This window comes from Fukomys damarensis, unplaced genomic scaffold (genome assembly GCF_012274545.1).
Source record: "Fukomys damarensis isolate Sample0158 unplaced genomic scaffold, DMR_v1.0_HiC HiC_scaffold_33, whole genome shotgun sequence".
Classification (NCBI taxonomy): Eukaryota; Metazoa; Chordata; class Mammalia; order Rodentia; family Bathyergidae; genus Fukomys; species Fukomys damarensis.
In genome coordinates this window covers 22,026,836-22,041,833 of record NW_022900945.1, presented here as the reverse complement: position 1 = coordinate 22,041,833, position 14,998 = coordinate 22,026,836, and the positions used below count along the sequence as shown (strand labels likewise).

General features: G+C 37.1%; 1 protein-coding gene across 3 annotated transcripts in view; it reads right to left on the bottom strand.

Annotated features, from left to right (window-relative positions):
* Pkn2 (protein kinase N2) overlaps positions 1-14,998 on the bottom strand; it is a 74,243-nt gene that overhangs the window by 22,666 nt on the left and 36,579 nt on the right. The window lies entirely within an intron of this gene.

Genomic DNA, 14,998 nt, shown 5'->3' with positions numbered 1-14,998 from the left:
AAATATATATATATATATATATAGAGAGAGAGAGAGAGAGAGAGAGAGAGAGAGAGAGAGAGAGAGAGAGAAGGGTGCAACCAGTACAGATGAAAGACCACAGAAACTCAGCTCTCTTACAGCTTGTATCTTTTTGTTTTCCTTTCTCTGTGTGCCATCACTTGTGTTATTGTTGAAAGACCCCAGTGCTTGTCTCAAAAAACCCATGTCAAACTTTCTTATGCCCTTACTATTGACCCAGGGAAAGATATGCAAATGGCATTTATAATGCATGTACAACGTGCCACACACAGTGCTAGGATCTCTAAAAGTAATAGGTCATATAATGTTGAAAAGACCCCACAACAGTAGCCCCCATTGGGAGGGAGGAAAGCAGAAATCTGACTATCCTTTACACAGAAAAAATGTTTATTTATTATCACACATACGCACAGAAAATTAAAGCAAACTTCAAATCAAAACTTGAATTCCAAAACCCTGGGTTAAGTTAAATATATTATACTGTACTTATGCAAGAGAATATACTGTTGTTATACTTAAGGTTTTAATAAGCTATTACTGAAAAAGCACTTTTAAGCTTTTTTGTGTTTTTTTTGATGCAAGGTCTCACTGTATAGTCCAGGCTGGGCTTGAATTTGCCATCCTCCTACCTCAGCCACTTGGGTACTGAGATCACAAATGTGTGGCACCACACAAGTTTCCTAAATGTGCCTTTACAACAGTTTATGAACTGGTATTACATAATTTCAAATGGACTGTAACATATGTTATAATCTATATGCATTTTCAAAAGTAAAGCAAAAGATTCGTTATTTCACTCTTCAGGATTATGCAGACCATCCACAAAAAGAGATAAATATTCTTCCCTTTAGGCTCTACAAAGCAATAAATCACTTCTTTTATATAACAACTTTCATTTATGAATTATTCATCTTATGATGTAAGTTCCCAGTATACATAATAAAAAATTTGATGTTAAATTATAAAACTAGTTGATGCAAATGAATATATAAACACTTACAAAAATTCAACATGAAAAAAATGAGTCAAAACACAAGATGCCAGAAGGATTCATACCTGAACAGGAAAATTATCAGAAAAATGTATTTATGGTATATGAGCCCAGGGCCCCTTATCTCATGTCTTCTCTCATAATTTGGAGAAAAATAGATATCACAGAAGGAAAAGTACAAGGAGAATATAATTAGGTTAGGGTTAGTGCATGGTGTACTGAGTGAATGGAGTAGTAATACTATTCAGTATTAAAAGTTTATTTCATTTTAGTGGCACTAGAGATTGAACCCAAGGTCTTCATGCTGAGCTACATAACCTGTCCTTTTCATATTTTTTATTGTGAGAAACAGTCACCAGGTCGTTAATATTGCCAGGTCTGGCTCAAATTTGTGAATTCTCCTGCCTCAACCTCTGGATTCTAGGATTACAGGTGTGCACCATTATGCCCAGCCTAGGTCAAAAGTTTAAACATTTTGGAAACAGCCATTTGGGGAAATAAACTGAGAGAACAATTGTATTAGGCATTGCTAATTGTGACTGAGTTTCTTTAGAACAGGGACATGAGAATAACTTCCATTTTCTTCCTTAGAGAGGAAGACTTCTTATGGGTCAGGGACATGTAAGAGATATAGACAAGGGGATAAAATTAGTATTTGTTAAAAGTTCTCCCATTTTCACACTTCAGAAATGACAAGATTATGTATTACGCTGGATAACAACAGGTCCAGCCACCTATTTGCTACTTACTCTCACCACTTTGGTAAAACTAAGGCATCAACTCATTTGTCTTTCCTCTCTCTATTCCATGTTTCCAACTGTTAGAAATCTGAGATTTGGCGAGAACTTTTACCTCACAGACCTCAAGCTATGATTTCTAGAGTTCTACTGTGAGATTTTTCAGTATAAAGCTCTTTTTTTTTGCATTTTTGCATTGTATCCTGAGAAAAATCTCCCTTTACAACATAAGAGGGTGGCTTTGATCTAGAGATACTGTATTTTATATCAATACTTATAATTTATGCCATGAATCCAAAATCCCCTTTATCCACTAACATCCAATGTGGTTTGAACAAATTAGCCAAAGACACAATATGTGAGAAGTATATTATCATATGAGGCTTCTACATAAAAAATTCTTAGAATTTCCCCTAAAGACAAGGTCTTGCTATGTAGTTCAGGCTGGCCTTAAACTTGCAGCGATCCTCCTGCCTCAGACTCTCAGGTGCTGGGATTACAGTGAGTGCACCACCACACCTGGCTCACTGTTGAGAATTTAAATTACAAGTGTGGCTGCTGGTTTGCTGGCAACTTTCCAGATGAAGTAGTTCAATTCTACAAGGCAAAGACATGTTCATAAGTAATTTCGAACTATAGAAGCAACAAAATTCTAGACGGAATAAGCTATCAAAAAAAAAAAAAAAGCCCAGTGGCACAATTTGAGTTAGGTTCTAAATGGCAGCACTGGTGGTCTCTCTCAGCTTGTTTCATTCTGCTTTTCTATGAATTTGAATTTAGAACCAAATTAAAAAACTGTATAGTAGAAGTCTCTTAAAAGCCTGAATGTAATCAGAAAAAGGGAAAAGAAGTTCAATCAGCTTTACAGTGAAGACAGGGCTGGGAATTTAGCTCAGTGGTTCTGCCGCCTGCCTAGAAAAAGCAAGGACCCGAGTTCGATCCCTGGTACCAAAACAAACAAGCAAACAAAAAACACCACTGCCTTGGTTACATTTCTCATTGCTGAGACAAAATACTCAACACCCAAAGTTAAACGAAGAAAGGTTTACTTTGGCTAACAGTTTGTAGAGGTTTTAGTTCATAGTTGGCTAGCTTCCAGGCAGGGTGGCATGGCAGAAGGGCATCACAGAGGAGAAAGAATTCATGGCAGGAAGAAGTCACCAAAGTAACACAGTAACAAAACAGCAGCACCAGCAGCCTGCCTCTCCCTAGTATCCCTTCCAGGATCAGGGTCAGCACACTCAGGGTGGGTCTTCCCATTATCAACACCCAGAGCTGTGCCAAAACAATCTCTGGACTAATTAAGTAATCACACACCCTTAATCTCAGCATTATACACTTAATCCAAACATCAGGTACCCTAGATCCAGTCAGTTCTGAAAAGCCCATGCACGACTGCATGAGGCTTTGGGAGGACATCTCGAACAAGCCTTACATTTTGCCCATAGCCCCCCAGAGGCTCATGCACATCCCTTTATGCAAAACGCATTCAGCCCATCTCCAAGAGTTGCTGAAAAGTCTAAGGCTAAAGTCTCTGAGATTTAACACCAACTCCTACCTCCAAGCTCCCATACAAATGAAAAGAAAGTTAAACATTTCCAACATACAATAGCACAAGATAAATATTCCCATCCCCAATAGAGAAGTAGAAAGAAATAGGACCAAGGCAAGACAAAATCCATCAGGGTAAACATTAAGTCCTATAGTTCCATGCCTAGCATCTGAGGCAATGTGGCAAGACAGGAACTCCAAAGGGCCGAATGGCTCTGCTCCTATGCTTATGGCTTCTCTTGTGGGCCGGTTTTGTGCACTCTGCAGCTTTCCTCAGATGATCCTTCTCCAACATTATGGGGTCTCCACTGCACCCTTGGCTTCACACTCAGAGCTTTACAAACTGCCAAGTCAGTACCACACTGCCTGGCTTCCCAGGCCTTCTTCTGAAATCTGGGTGGAAGCCTTCCTCACCCCACAACTCCTACATTCTGCATGTACCTAAAACCAGCACTGCTGCCAGGATACAAAGTCTGTGAGGCTGCAAAGGGTACAGTATTGCTGGTTCTTGTGATGACTTCAGGCCATCTTTTTTACTGTCTCTTCCTTTCTGCAACCAAGTTCTCCTCTGCTCTATCAGTTCACAATTTTACTAGAGTTTCCTTTCTGGACAAGCTTAAAACTTTAAATCATTCAGCTGTAACTTTTGGTCTTGACTTTCAAGGTAGAGCTGTCTAATTGCCCCCCCCAAGCCATGCCACTGTGTCAACATTAGACTGCCTTGAAATTTCCTCAGCAAAATTAAATAATCTGCTGCTCTTAATCTCAGGCTCCACCAAAGTCTTAGGACAGGCGCAAAATGCAAACAAGTTTTCCACCACAGCATAACACACATAGCCAGAAGTGCAACTGCCAACGTAGCCCTTGTTCCTAACTGAAACTTCATGACCCTGGTGTTTACTGGCTGTATTTCTATCAGCATGCTTCTTCGGAGCTCTGACCAGAATCTTCCATCAAGTACAGCATAAAGCATTCCAAGGCTGCTTCTTCAACCATCATCTCCAAACCTTTCCAAACTCTTCCCACAAGCCTGTTCCAAAGGCTCTTCAATGACATGGTCAAATATAGTCACGGCAACAACCCTACTCCAGGTACCAAAAACTCTTATGGAGCTCACCGTAGTGTTCCATGCAAGTCCAGGTTTGCAATGGAAGGCTGAAGGGTTTGTGCTGGAAGAAGCCAAGACAGGACATCCAAAGAGAAGACAAAGATTGGAGCGCCTTCGAAGAAACAGAAGCAAGCCTTCCTGCTTCATTTCCCTTTTATACCACTGTTGACGTTCTTCCCCAGGTGGGACTGCCCCATTCAGAACTATGCTGAGCCAGTTTAGTTGGGCGTTTCTTACTCGTGTTGACATAATCAGTTAACTAACACAACCACCACAAAAAACAGCACAAAAACAGTTGTCAGGCATGCCTGTAATCCCAACAGGCATGGGAGAGTGAGGCAGAAGGATCTTGAGTTTGAGGCCAGCCTGAACTACATAGTGAGTCTGTCTCTAAGAAAAACAAAACAAAACAAAAACAGAAACAAACAACAACAAAAAACTTCCAACCAAATAGACAAGGACGACAAACACCACCACCACAACAGCTGGGTTGGGTGCACACGTGTAATCTCAGCACTCTGAAGACTGAAGGATCCAATTGAAGGACAGGCTGGGCTATAAAACAAGACCCTATTTTAAGAAACAAAAGTAGAAAATAACATCTTTTCTCTCATTATTTGTGTTTTTTCTCCAAAAGTACTAAATTTCTACGACATAAATACCAATTAGTAACTACTTCTTAAATGGAACTAGTGGGTATTTCTTGACTTGGAGACAAACTGAAAAACATAGCATACTGTGAATTGAGAAAATTTGGAAACTCTAATAAAAGGAAAGGACAGTGAGGTACCACTGTTGAAAACAACAGACAAAAATACAAACTTTCTGTTGTTTACTCAACACATGGGATCTAAATATTAAAATAGAAACACTAAATCTGCTGGAAGAGAGAATACGTAGAACACTTGAGGACACAGGAGCAGGCACAGACCTCATGAACAAAACCCAGATTGCATGGGAAATACGACAAAGAATCAACAACTGGGACCTCATTTTATTAAAAAGCATTTGCACAAGAGAAACCACCAAGAGAGTGAAGTGACAACCCACAGAGTGACATAACAATTTTATCAACTATTCATCAGGCAAAGAACTAGTATCTAGAATATATAAAAAACTAAAAAATAATCAGACCCTCAGAATTTAAAGACCCAATGCAAAAATGGGCATCTGAAATAAAGACATTTTTCAGATGAAGAAAAAAACAACAAATAAATACACAAAAAAATGTTCAACATCATTGGTCATTCGTGAAATGCAAATTAAAACAATGCTGAGATTTGGTCTAACTCCAAAAAGAATGGCTGTTATCAAGACATCAACCGATAGCAAATGCTGGCTGGGTTGTGGGGAAAAGGAACCCTTCTCTCCAATGTTGGTGGGAGAGTAGACTGGTACAACCACTGTGGAAATCAGTGTGATTTCTCAAAAAATAAAACCAAATGTTCCATTTGACCCAGGTATTCCTCTGCTGGGTATCTTCCCAAGAGAATTAGAAGCATTCATAGCACAGCGATGTATGCACACCATGTTTATAGAGGCATAGTTTGCAACAGCCAAATCTTAGAAACAGCCCAAATGCCCATCAACTGATGAATGAATAAAGATGTGATTTAAGCCGGGTGTGGTGGCGCATGCCTGGAGGCTGAGGCAGGAGGATCGCTGTGAGTTTGAGACCAGCCTGGGCCACATAGTGAGTTCCAGGTCAGTCTCAACTACATAGTGAGACCCTGTCTCAAAACAAAACAAAAGATATGATTTTAAAAAATACAATGGAGTACTACTCTGCCATAAAGAAGAATGAGCTTCAGACATTTATAGCTAAATGGATGGAACTTGAGATCATACTCTTTTTTTTTTTGGTACCAGGGATCGAACTTGGGTCCTTGTGCTTCTGAGGTAGGCGGTGGAACCACTGAGCTAAATCTCCCACCCAAGATCATACTCTTAAGTAAAATAAATCAGACATACATATTTAAATATTGCATTGTTTCTCTGGTGTGAGAAACTAAAAATGGTAATAAGGACTAAAATGTGTAAGAGATTTTATGAAATGGAAAGAAAATGTTCAAATGGGAAGGGCATCAAGAGAGGAAGGAGGAAGGAAGAAAGGGACAAGAAAAACGTGAAAATAGAAGGAAAAAATGAAAACAAACTTTTGTACTCAGGGAAGGGAGACGGCGGGGGGTGGCGGAAGAGGTGGGATGTATCGTGTACAGGTGCAAATTCCCTTTGATGAGTGTTATCATTATGTATGCCTAAAGTGTACCAATAAATGTTTTGCTATTAAAAAAAGCATGGGAAATTCAAGGACTGAGGAAAGGTGACATTTTTACAAAGGCGTGCACAGCAGATGTCATATTAATTGGTCTTTAATAGGTTTCTTGAGGTTAACATTGGCTCAGGAAATAGATCACTCAGGGTGCCAGCAGCAAGTAGGCTGCACACTTAAAAGAGTTTAGCTAAGGAGAATTTTTAAATTGGCTACTTAAAGAGGTGTGATTAAAGTGAAGGAAACAAATGAAGGACAAGAAGACTCTAAGGACTAGCAATGGTAGAAATCCATTGTTACCCCAGCCTGAAAGGTCAAGAGTCAATAGTTACAAGAATCCAGTAAGACTGGATCTTTACAAAGAGATGGTAGTGGTAGCTATGTGGATGAAAGATGAAAAGCAAAGCAAATAGGAAAGGATCAAGGGACACAAACACCCAACTTCTCTTTCCTCCTTTGATCTCCTACCAGTGGCTCTCATCCTAAACTTTAGCTGAATAATCCAAGTAAACTTAATAGCTATCAGCCTATAGGGGAAAAACAGAACAGAGAAGGGAGAAGACTGGAATTTACTGGGGACAAACAGAAAACTACCACCTGAGGGCAGTAACCTTTGTTTTCAGTTCAGGAATCCAGTGAAAGTGATTCATGAGCTGGAACATATGTGATAGGAAGAGGGAAATTGAGATGTTTTGTTAGGATAAGAAATGCAAAGTAGCTGGGGATTTGGCTCAGTGGTGCTGTCACCCACCTCCACAGCGCAAGGTCCTGAGTTCAACCTCCGGACAAAACAAAACAATAGAGGGCAGAACAGGAGATAGAGATAACAAAGAATGTAAGGCCATGATCTTTGAAAAGCCAGCCTGCTAGAAGATGTAGGTAACTCTGTTTCCTTTAGAGGGAAAGAGATGATTATGATAGAGACTATTAAGCATTACATCAGTTAAGTACAACTGCTTCTTAAATGAATTCTGGTCCTCTAAAAAGTTCCAAAGCCTTTTTAAAATTTGAAACTCATTAAATACTTTTTGGCCTCCAGGACTTCACATACGAGCTATACTGTTCCTATTTCTAAATTTGTATCCTAGTCTCCAACCAAAACTTAGTTCCACTAAGATTTTCCTACTAGGGGCCAGGGATTTAGCTCAGTGGTTCTGCTGCCTGCCTTGCAAGTGCAAGGACTCAAGTTCAATCCCCGGTACTTTGTACCAGCCTCAATTCTCTCTTCTCGTGGAGGCTAAATTAAACACTCATCTCTTATACTGTGGCATTCTCAAATAAATCCTACCTGCGTGTCTCGAGTTTTCAAAAGTGGTTATCTATTTCATCCTTCTAGGGACATGGGGTTTTCAAATCTGAAAATTCATGGTTATCAATTCTAGAATTTTCTCAGCTATTTTTTGTTTCAGGCAAAGCCCTCTATTCCCTCCATCTGTGCAAGTCACTGGTGTTCTGTTCCTCATAACTCTTTTTTTTTTTTGGTATCACGGATTGAACTCAGGTCCTTGCATTTTCAAGGCAGGTTGTTGAACTACTGAGCTAAATAAATCCCAGGCCCTGTCCTTCATGACTCTTAGCCTCTCATAATTTTTACTTCTCTGAGTTGTGCTCCAATCCATTTCTTTAGTTATATTTTCTAGGCCATGAACTCTTCTATTGATTAACCTGTCCTCCTAGTTTTCAATTTCAAATGTTATATATGCTATTTTTATTTGTTTTATTAGGTTTTCCTTCCCAACAGCGTTGACAATATGTCAATGAATGGTCAATCATGTTCATCACTACCTTCCTGCTAACTATCCTGAAGCAAGTTCTAGGTATCTCTGATTTCATTTAGTTGAATCCTTTAGAACTTTGCCTACTCCTTTTGGGATGCCATTCACTCTTTGCTTGTGTTTTCAAATTCTTCTGTTATTTCTTTAAACATTTACATTACATTCTCTATATAATAATTCCATTATCCATTTTTATGCATTCATGGTGGTTGCATCTTTATATGAATTCATCCCTAAGCTTCTATAACACCATTAGCTGAGTATGGTGGCAGTGTGGCGGTGCAAGCCTATAATACCAGTACCAAGGACGCTGAGGAAGGAGGCTCATCTTAAACTAAGGCAAACTTGGGCTACATATGAAGACCACATCACATCATTACCACAATTTGGCATATCAGGTAGTTGTTTTAAATGTTGCCTCAAATAATTTTTAAAAATCTCTTTATAGGATGCTTTATGGAAGAATGCTTTTTAAAAATATTGCTCACCGCACTACTTGGGAAACTAGAACACTGATTTATGGATGAGAAGAAAAGCATTTTTTTTTTTTTTTTTTTTTGAGACAGGGTCTTGCTATGTAGTGTAGGCTGGCCTTGAACTTACAGTGATCTTCCTGCCTCCATCTCCCAAGTGCTGGGGATCACAGGTGTCCATCACCATGCCCAGCGAAAAAAGCAATAACAGGTAAGGCATGGAGAAACCAAATCCAATTATATAAAGGAGGGTGAAAGCCGGCAAAGAAGAAGACATTTTTAAATTAAACATGCCATTTTTAGATTCTGATGCGTGTATATTTGGTAATCTATTTGGGAATCACTAATTAATCAAGAGTGTCAAGGCCCTCGGGCAAGCTGAGGTAAAAAAAAAAAAAAAAAAAAAAAACACTGGAAAGCAAAGGCAGGAGGGATCACAAGTTCAAGCCCAGCCTGGGAAACTTAGCAAGCCCTGTCTCAAAATGAAAAATACAGAAGGTGGAGGTGTAGTTCAGTACCAAGGACTTCAGTTCAATTCCCAGTAAACCCCACTCCCAACACACACACACACACACACACACACACAAGGAGTTGAGAAAAAATGCTTTTTACTTTAAAAAATTGTTTTGGCACAAATTATTTCCTTAATAATTAGTGACTATATTAAGCATATTCTGTGACAGAGACATAATAATAAACATTATTCAGTCTTGTTTTCAAACAGTCCATAACATTTTGGGAGGAGATGAAAATGAAAATGAATATTGGCAGAATTGTATATACAATGAACACAATGACACTAACAGTGGAAATTATTTTTTGAAAGGAAGGTATCAGGAAGATCAGAAAAGGCTGGAAATAGTCAAATCAGGTTTTGAGAGATGAATCACGAGATTAAGGGAGAAAAGGATGCAATAATCAGAGGGAAAAGAATGTACAAAGGTTAACGAAGTATACAGCTCATAACAGGGATAGGAAATAGTTTCAGTTAAGCCAAGAATATAAATATGAATGTTTGAAAAAATAAACATAAAAGAGAGGCACAGAGGTCATAAAGAATTTTGTATGACTTGCAAAATAATTTGGTCTTTTTTTTTTAAGCAAAATCTTTATCCGTACATTTTAGATATACATAATGATAACATTCATCATAGAATAATTTGGTCTTTAAGTTGGAAATTAAATGCTAGCACTACAGGGTTGAAAATGTGTAGGGGTAGAAATTAGATCATATCAGGCACTATAATAGTTAAAAACAAGGGTACAAGGATCAGATTATCTTGCGCCTATAAACGCAATAAAATTTCATAGAATAAACAGATTCAAATCTTAACTCCACATCACTTAAATGATTTTGGAACACTGGGAAAAATATCTCAACCTTTCTGAGACTCAAGTTTGCTCACCTGTAAAATATGTACAACAATGTTATCAGCCATGAACGGATGTGAAAATTAAAAGGGGTATATAAGCCCAGCACTTAAATCAACCTCAATACATATTAGTTTTTATTATTATTATGATACATGATTGAGGGTGGAAAAGAAACAAGAGAAAAGTTAGCTAACTATAATGAAGGGCACACAGGCTTTTGTTCAGGAAGAGTTGGCTCTGGTGTCTCATGCTTGAGGTTAACTCGCAGCTGTATCACTATCCAGCTTTGTGACAAGAGAAAAGTTACATAAACTTCTGGAACCCTAGTAAACCCTAAAATAGCTATAGTAATTGTCCATATCTCATAAGATTACTGTAAGGATTAAATGAGACACACCTATAATGTGTCTTATTAAGAAATTATGTCAATAGAAGCTTTTCTATAGTATGTATGAATAACTTTTCCAAGAATCTAGTTTGTGAAGGACTTAACAAAAGAATTAGGAAGAAGCAAAAAAGAAAATCTTTTAAATGGGAGGAATATGAACATATATAATTAAGAATCAAAAGTCAGAGGAAAAGGAGTTTAATACTGGTGATATAACAAGGATAATTTCTGGGAAAAGTTTTCAGGAGACTAGAGAATGGAAATGAGGACAGCTGAAATCATAGACTCTATTTTGTTTCTTTGTTTTGTTTTGTTTTTTGAGACAGGGTCTTACTATGTAGTTGAGACTGACCTGGAACTCACTATATAAGCCCAGGCTAGTCTCAAACTCACAGTGATCCTCCTGCCTCAGCCTCCCGAGTGCTGGGATTACAGGCGTGCGCCACCATGCCCAGCTAATCATAGAATCTAAGAGGAAAGAAATTTCTTTCTCTAAAACCAAGAGGAAGATACAGAAGATTTAGCAGGTGGTAGGAGGAATATCAAGCATAGTAGTCATAATCTAACCTAGAAAACACAAGTAAAGGGGTATGAGTTGGGGTAGAAGACTTGAAGAGACAGGTGAAAGAAAATTTACTGATAAGATAAATATCTGAAATACGGTAACTTAGAAAAATGAAATGAAGTTTTGAAAGAGCCAAGAGCATGGAAAATATCTTAAGGACCCAGAAAACAGAAATATTAGAATAAATTATCTAAATATGTGTAATAAAGAGCAAGAATAACAATTAAGACAGTATCATTTACGATATAGCCATTATGTATGAGGTATGAGGAGAACAAGAGGATTGATGGAGAAAGGTTGGTATACAGAACTTAAGATTTCAAAAAAATCACTACGTCTCACTACGTAGCCCATGCTGGCTTTGAACTCACACCTCCTGCCTCAGCCTCCCGAGTGCTGGGAATAGAGCTGTGCACCACCACACCCAGCTTCAACAATTTACCACATATTTTATAAAGAACCAGAAGAGAGGAGCTTATAGCTCTCCAAAACAAAGAAATGACAAATCTTTAAGGGAAATGCTAATCATTTTGATTTGATCATTACATTCTGAATACATATGGCAAATTATTACATTGGATCCCATAAATATGTACAATTACAAATAACAGGAAACAGATTTAAGAGGTGTGGCAGAATTCAATGCTAAAATGACATAGGAAGAAAAGTATAACAGAGTTGAGGTGTTCAAAGAAATTTGAAATAATGGTATATGAAATGGGTTTTGTGTGTTTTAAATATCTTATATGGCATATGTGAGAGTGAAAAACCAAAGTCATCCTTAATGAATACTGGAGAAGATTCAGTGGTCAAGAATGAAAGAGACTGATTATATATACATAGTCTCAGAGGACGCATATAGCTTCAGAGGAAGATGTGATCTGTAATTTAATAGTACAATTTGGAAGCAGCAAAAGAAAAAAAAAGGTTAAATACTATGGTTTCACTACAAGTTAAAAAACCAGCATCTCAGATTATTTCAGTCTCTCATGGTATCTTAAACTTTTTTTTTATAACAAGAAGGCTGAGAAAATTCAGAGAAACTGAGAAATTGTACAGCTATTTTGTTTTTAATGCACATTAATAGAGCTGGGTATGGTGGTACACACCTTGGGAGGCTGAGGCAGGAGGATTTCAAGTATGAATCCACTGAAAGCAACTTGATGACTTAGTGAGACATTGTCTCAAAATTAAAAACAATTCAAAAAGGAACTAGGGAATGTAGCTCAATGTGAAGCCCCTGGGTTAAATCCCCGATATTAAATTTTTTTTAAATAAAAAGAACGTATTAGATTGAATTAAAAAAATAAAAAAGAGCAACTCAACAGACTAGAAAGCCATAACAGTAGACTCATTAAGATTCCTGTATTATGACCTAGGTATCTATTTAACCCCAGGCAATAATTTCCTTAATTTATAATATGAGGGGGCTTAATTACATTAACAATTTTCAATTTTTAAAAAAAGCGGCAAAATTCAAATGACATCTTTCATAGGATTTCAAAACAAAGGTTCCATGTTTCCTGAGACAATTTTACAGAACACCAAAGCTCCCTAGAATATAATTTTTACTTTCTTAAAAGATTTCTAGATCATTTCTAGAATTATCTTACAATACTAACAAAATGTACGAATTCATTTACTTACGTATTTTGCATTGCTGGAGATCAAAACCAGCACTTCACATGTGTTGGGCAAGTGCTCTACACCACTGATATGTAACCCCAAACCTACTCCTTAACAACAACAACAACAACCACCACCACCACCACCAAAAAACCAAAAAAACAAAACAAAAAAAACTTGTTTTAAACCTCTCTTTTAAGTACAGGGACTTAAGACTATTTTGCCCAGTCACCATCAGCATGTAGACTGATGCTTGACATAGAGTATAAACTCAGTGATTATCAGGCCTGGCCATTCCATTATAGCACAGTATGTATTACTTCTGTAAACTTAAAATCTAGTAAACTTCATGGCACATACAGTGTAAGATGCTCAAGAATACACAAAGAATGACTGGATTAATCTCAAAGACTTAGATGGTGTCCATCAAAGACCTTTAATCAGAACAGCTCCACATCTACTTACCCAACCCTGACTCTAGTTCCAGGCCTTAAATGCTAAAAAAACTAGTTAAGCCAAATCTATCCCCCTCCAATCTTTTCTAATTTCTGTGGCATTTCTTTGTCACTTACATAAAAATTCCTTTCTCTGGGCTCATATCCAATTAGTTATTATTAAGTTATTCTTACTTTTCTTTTATTTCCTATATGTCTTTTTTTGTAATCCTAATGCCACATTTTAGTTTAAATTCTCTTCACTATATAGTTGCAGTGTGGAGGTAGTTTCCCGTCAATTTGTATGCCTTCAGTCTCTTCTTCCTCAAATTTATCCTTCACACAACTCTCAGAGTCAATTTTTCTGCTATGTATCCATCTTTCAAACTGAAATCCTCAAAATAAAAGGTATGCCTGAAAAATACAATCAACTCCTCTGGACAGTTCTGATATAATGGTTAAAAAAAAAGCCTTCAACTATTCAAAAAAAGTGCTCTGAGGGAATCTTGAGAGACTTTGTTTACATTGGTCAATGCTAATCTACCACCTGGAAATTATTGGAATAGAACAGAAATCAATTAAAAATAACTAACTAAATAAACAGAGTTTAATGAATGATCTTAAACCTGAGAACAAATACCAGGATGAAAGTAGTGTTCTTTAAAGGTTAGTCTGATAATTAGATACATGGAGTTCAGTAGATTACTTGCACAAAAATAGCCAATATTAATTAAGTTATTTTCACTACTGTAAAATTTTACAAGATTTTAATCAACAAGTGTCATCAAGGTAGTCAGTATTAAAATAAGGCAAGCACTATGTTTAAGTACACACAGCATTTAACTGGTAGACACAATTTGACTTAAAAAAACCCAAGAAAGGCCTGAATTTTGGCAAATTAAAGTTTGCTTTGAAGATAGAAAAAGATAAGTTGGAAAAGTATTTTAAAAATAAGTTACAAGGCCTAGGGATTTAGCTCAAGTGGCACTGCACCTGCCTTGCAAGCCCAAGGACCTGAGTTGGATCCCTGGCATTAAAAAAAAAAAAAAAAAAAAAAAAGTTAGAGCCATAATCTCCAAAACATTTTCACAGCTTACATTATCACTGAGCATTGTAAACCTTCTTTCACTAATATATACAATTTTTAAAATTGTATATGTACCATCTATCTGAATACTCAACAATAAAAGTCCTTAATATATTTAGACAAAATTATGATTTTTAATATTTTCCTCTCACAGTCAATAGATAAATCTGATTCTAAAATAGTTATTGCTGGAGTTGGAGGCATGTGGCTATAATTTTCACTACACAGGAAGTAAAAGCAGGAGGATCAAAAGTTTTAAGCCAGCCTGGGGCAACTTGGCAAGATCTTGTCTCAAAATAAAAGAGCTGGGAACACAGTTCTCTCTGGGTTTGATCCCGAGTACCAATTAAGTGACCAATCAATCATCATCACTGTGCATTTAAATGTACTGTGCACTTAGTTAAATTTTAGTGGGTACTATAGTCAAAGATTGGTATTTCATTTACTTAAAATTTTTTTTACTAGTATATGTTCATAATACATAATAATTACATTCATCTTGGGGAACTGGTACACATACATCTTGCATCTTGATCATTCATGAAAAGACTGAGTGACTGAATAAGAATTTCCAAATGCAGTTTTGATATGATAAT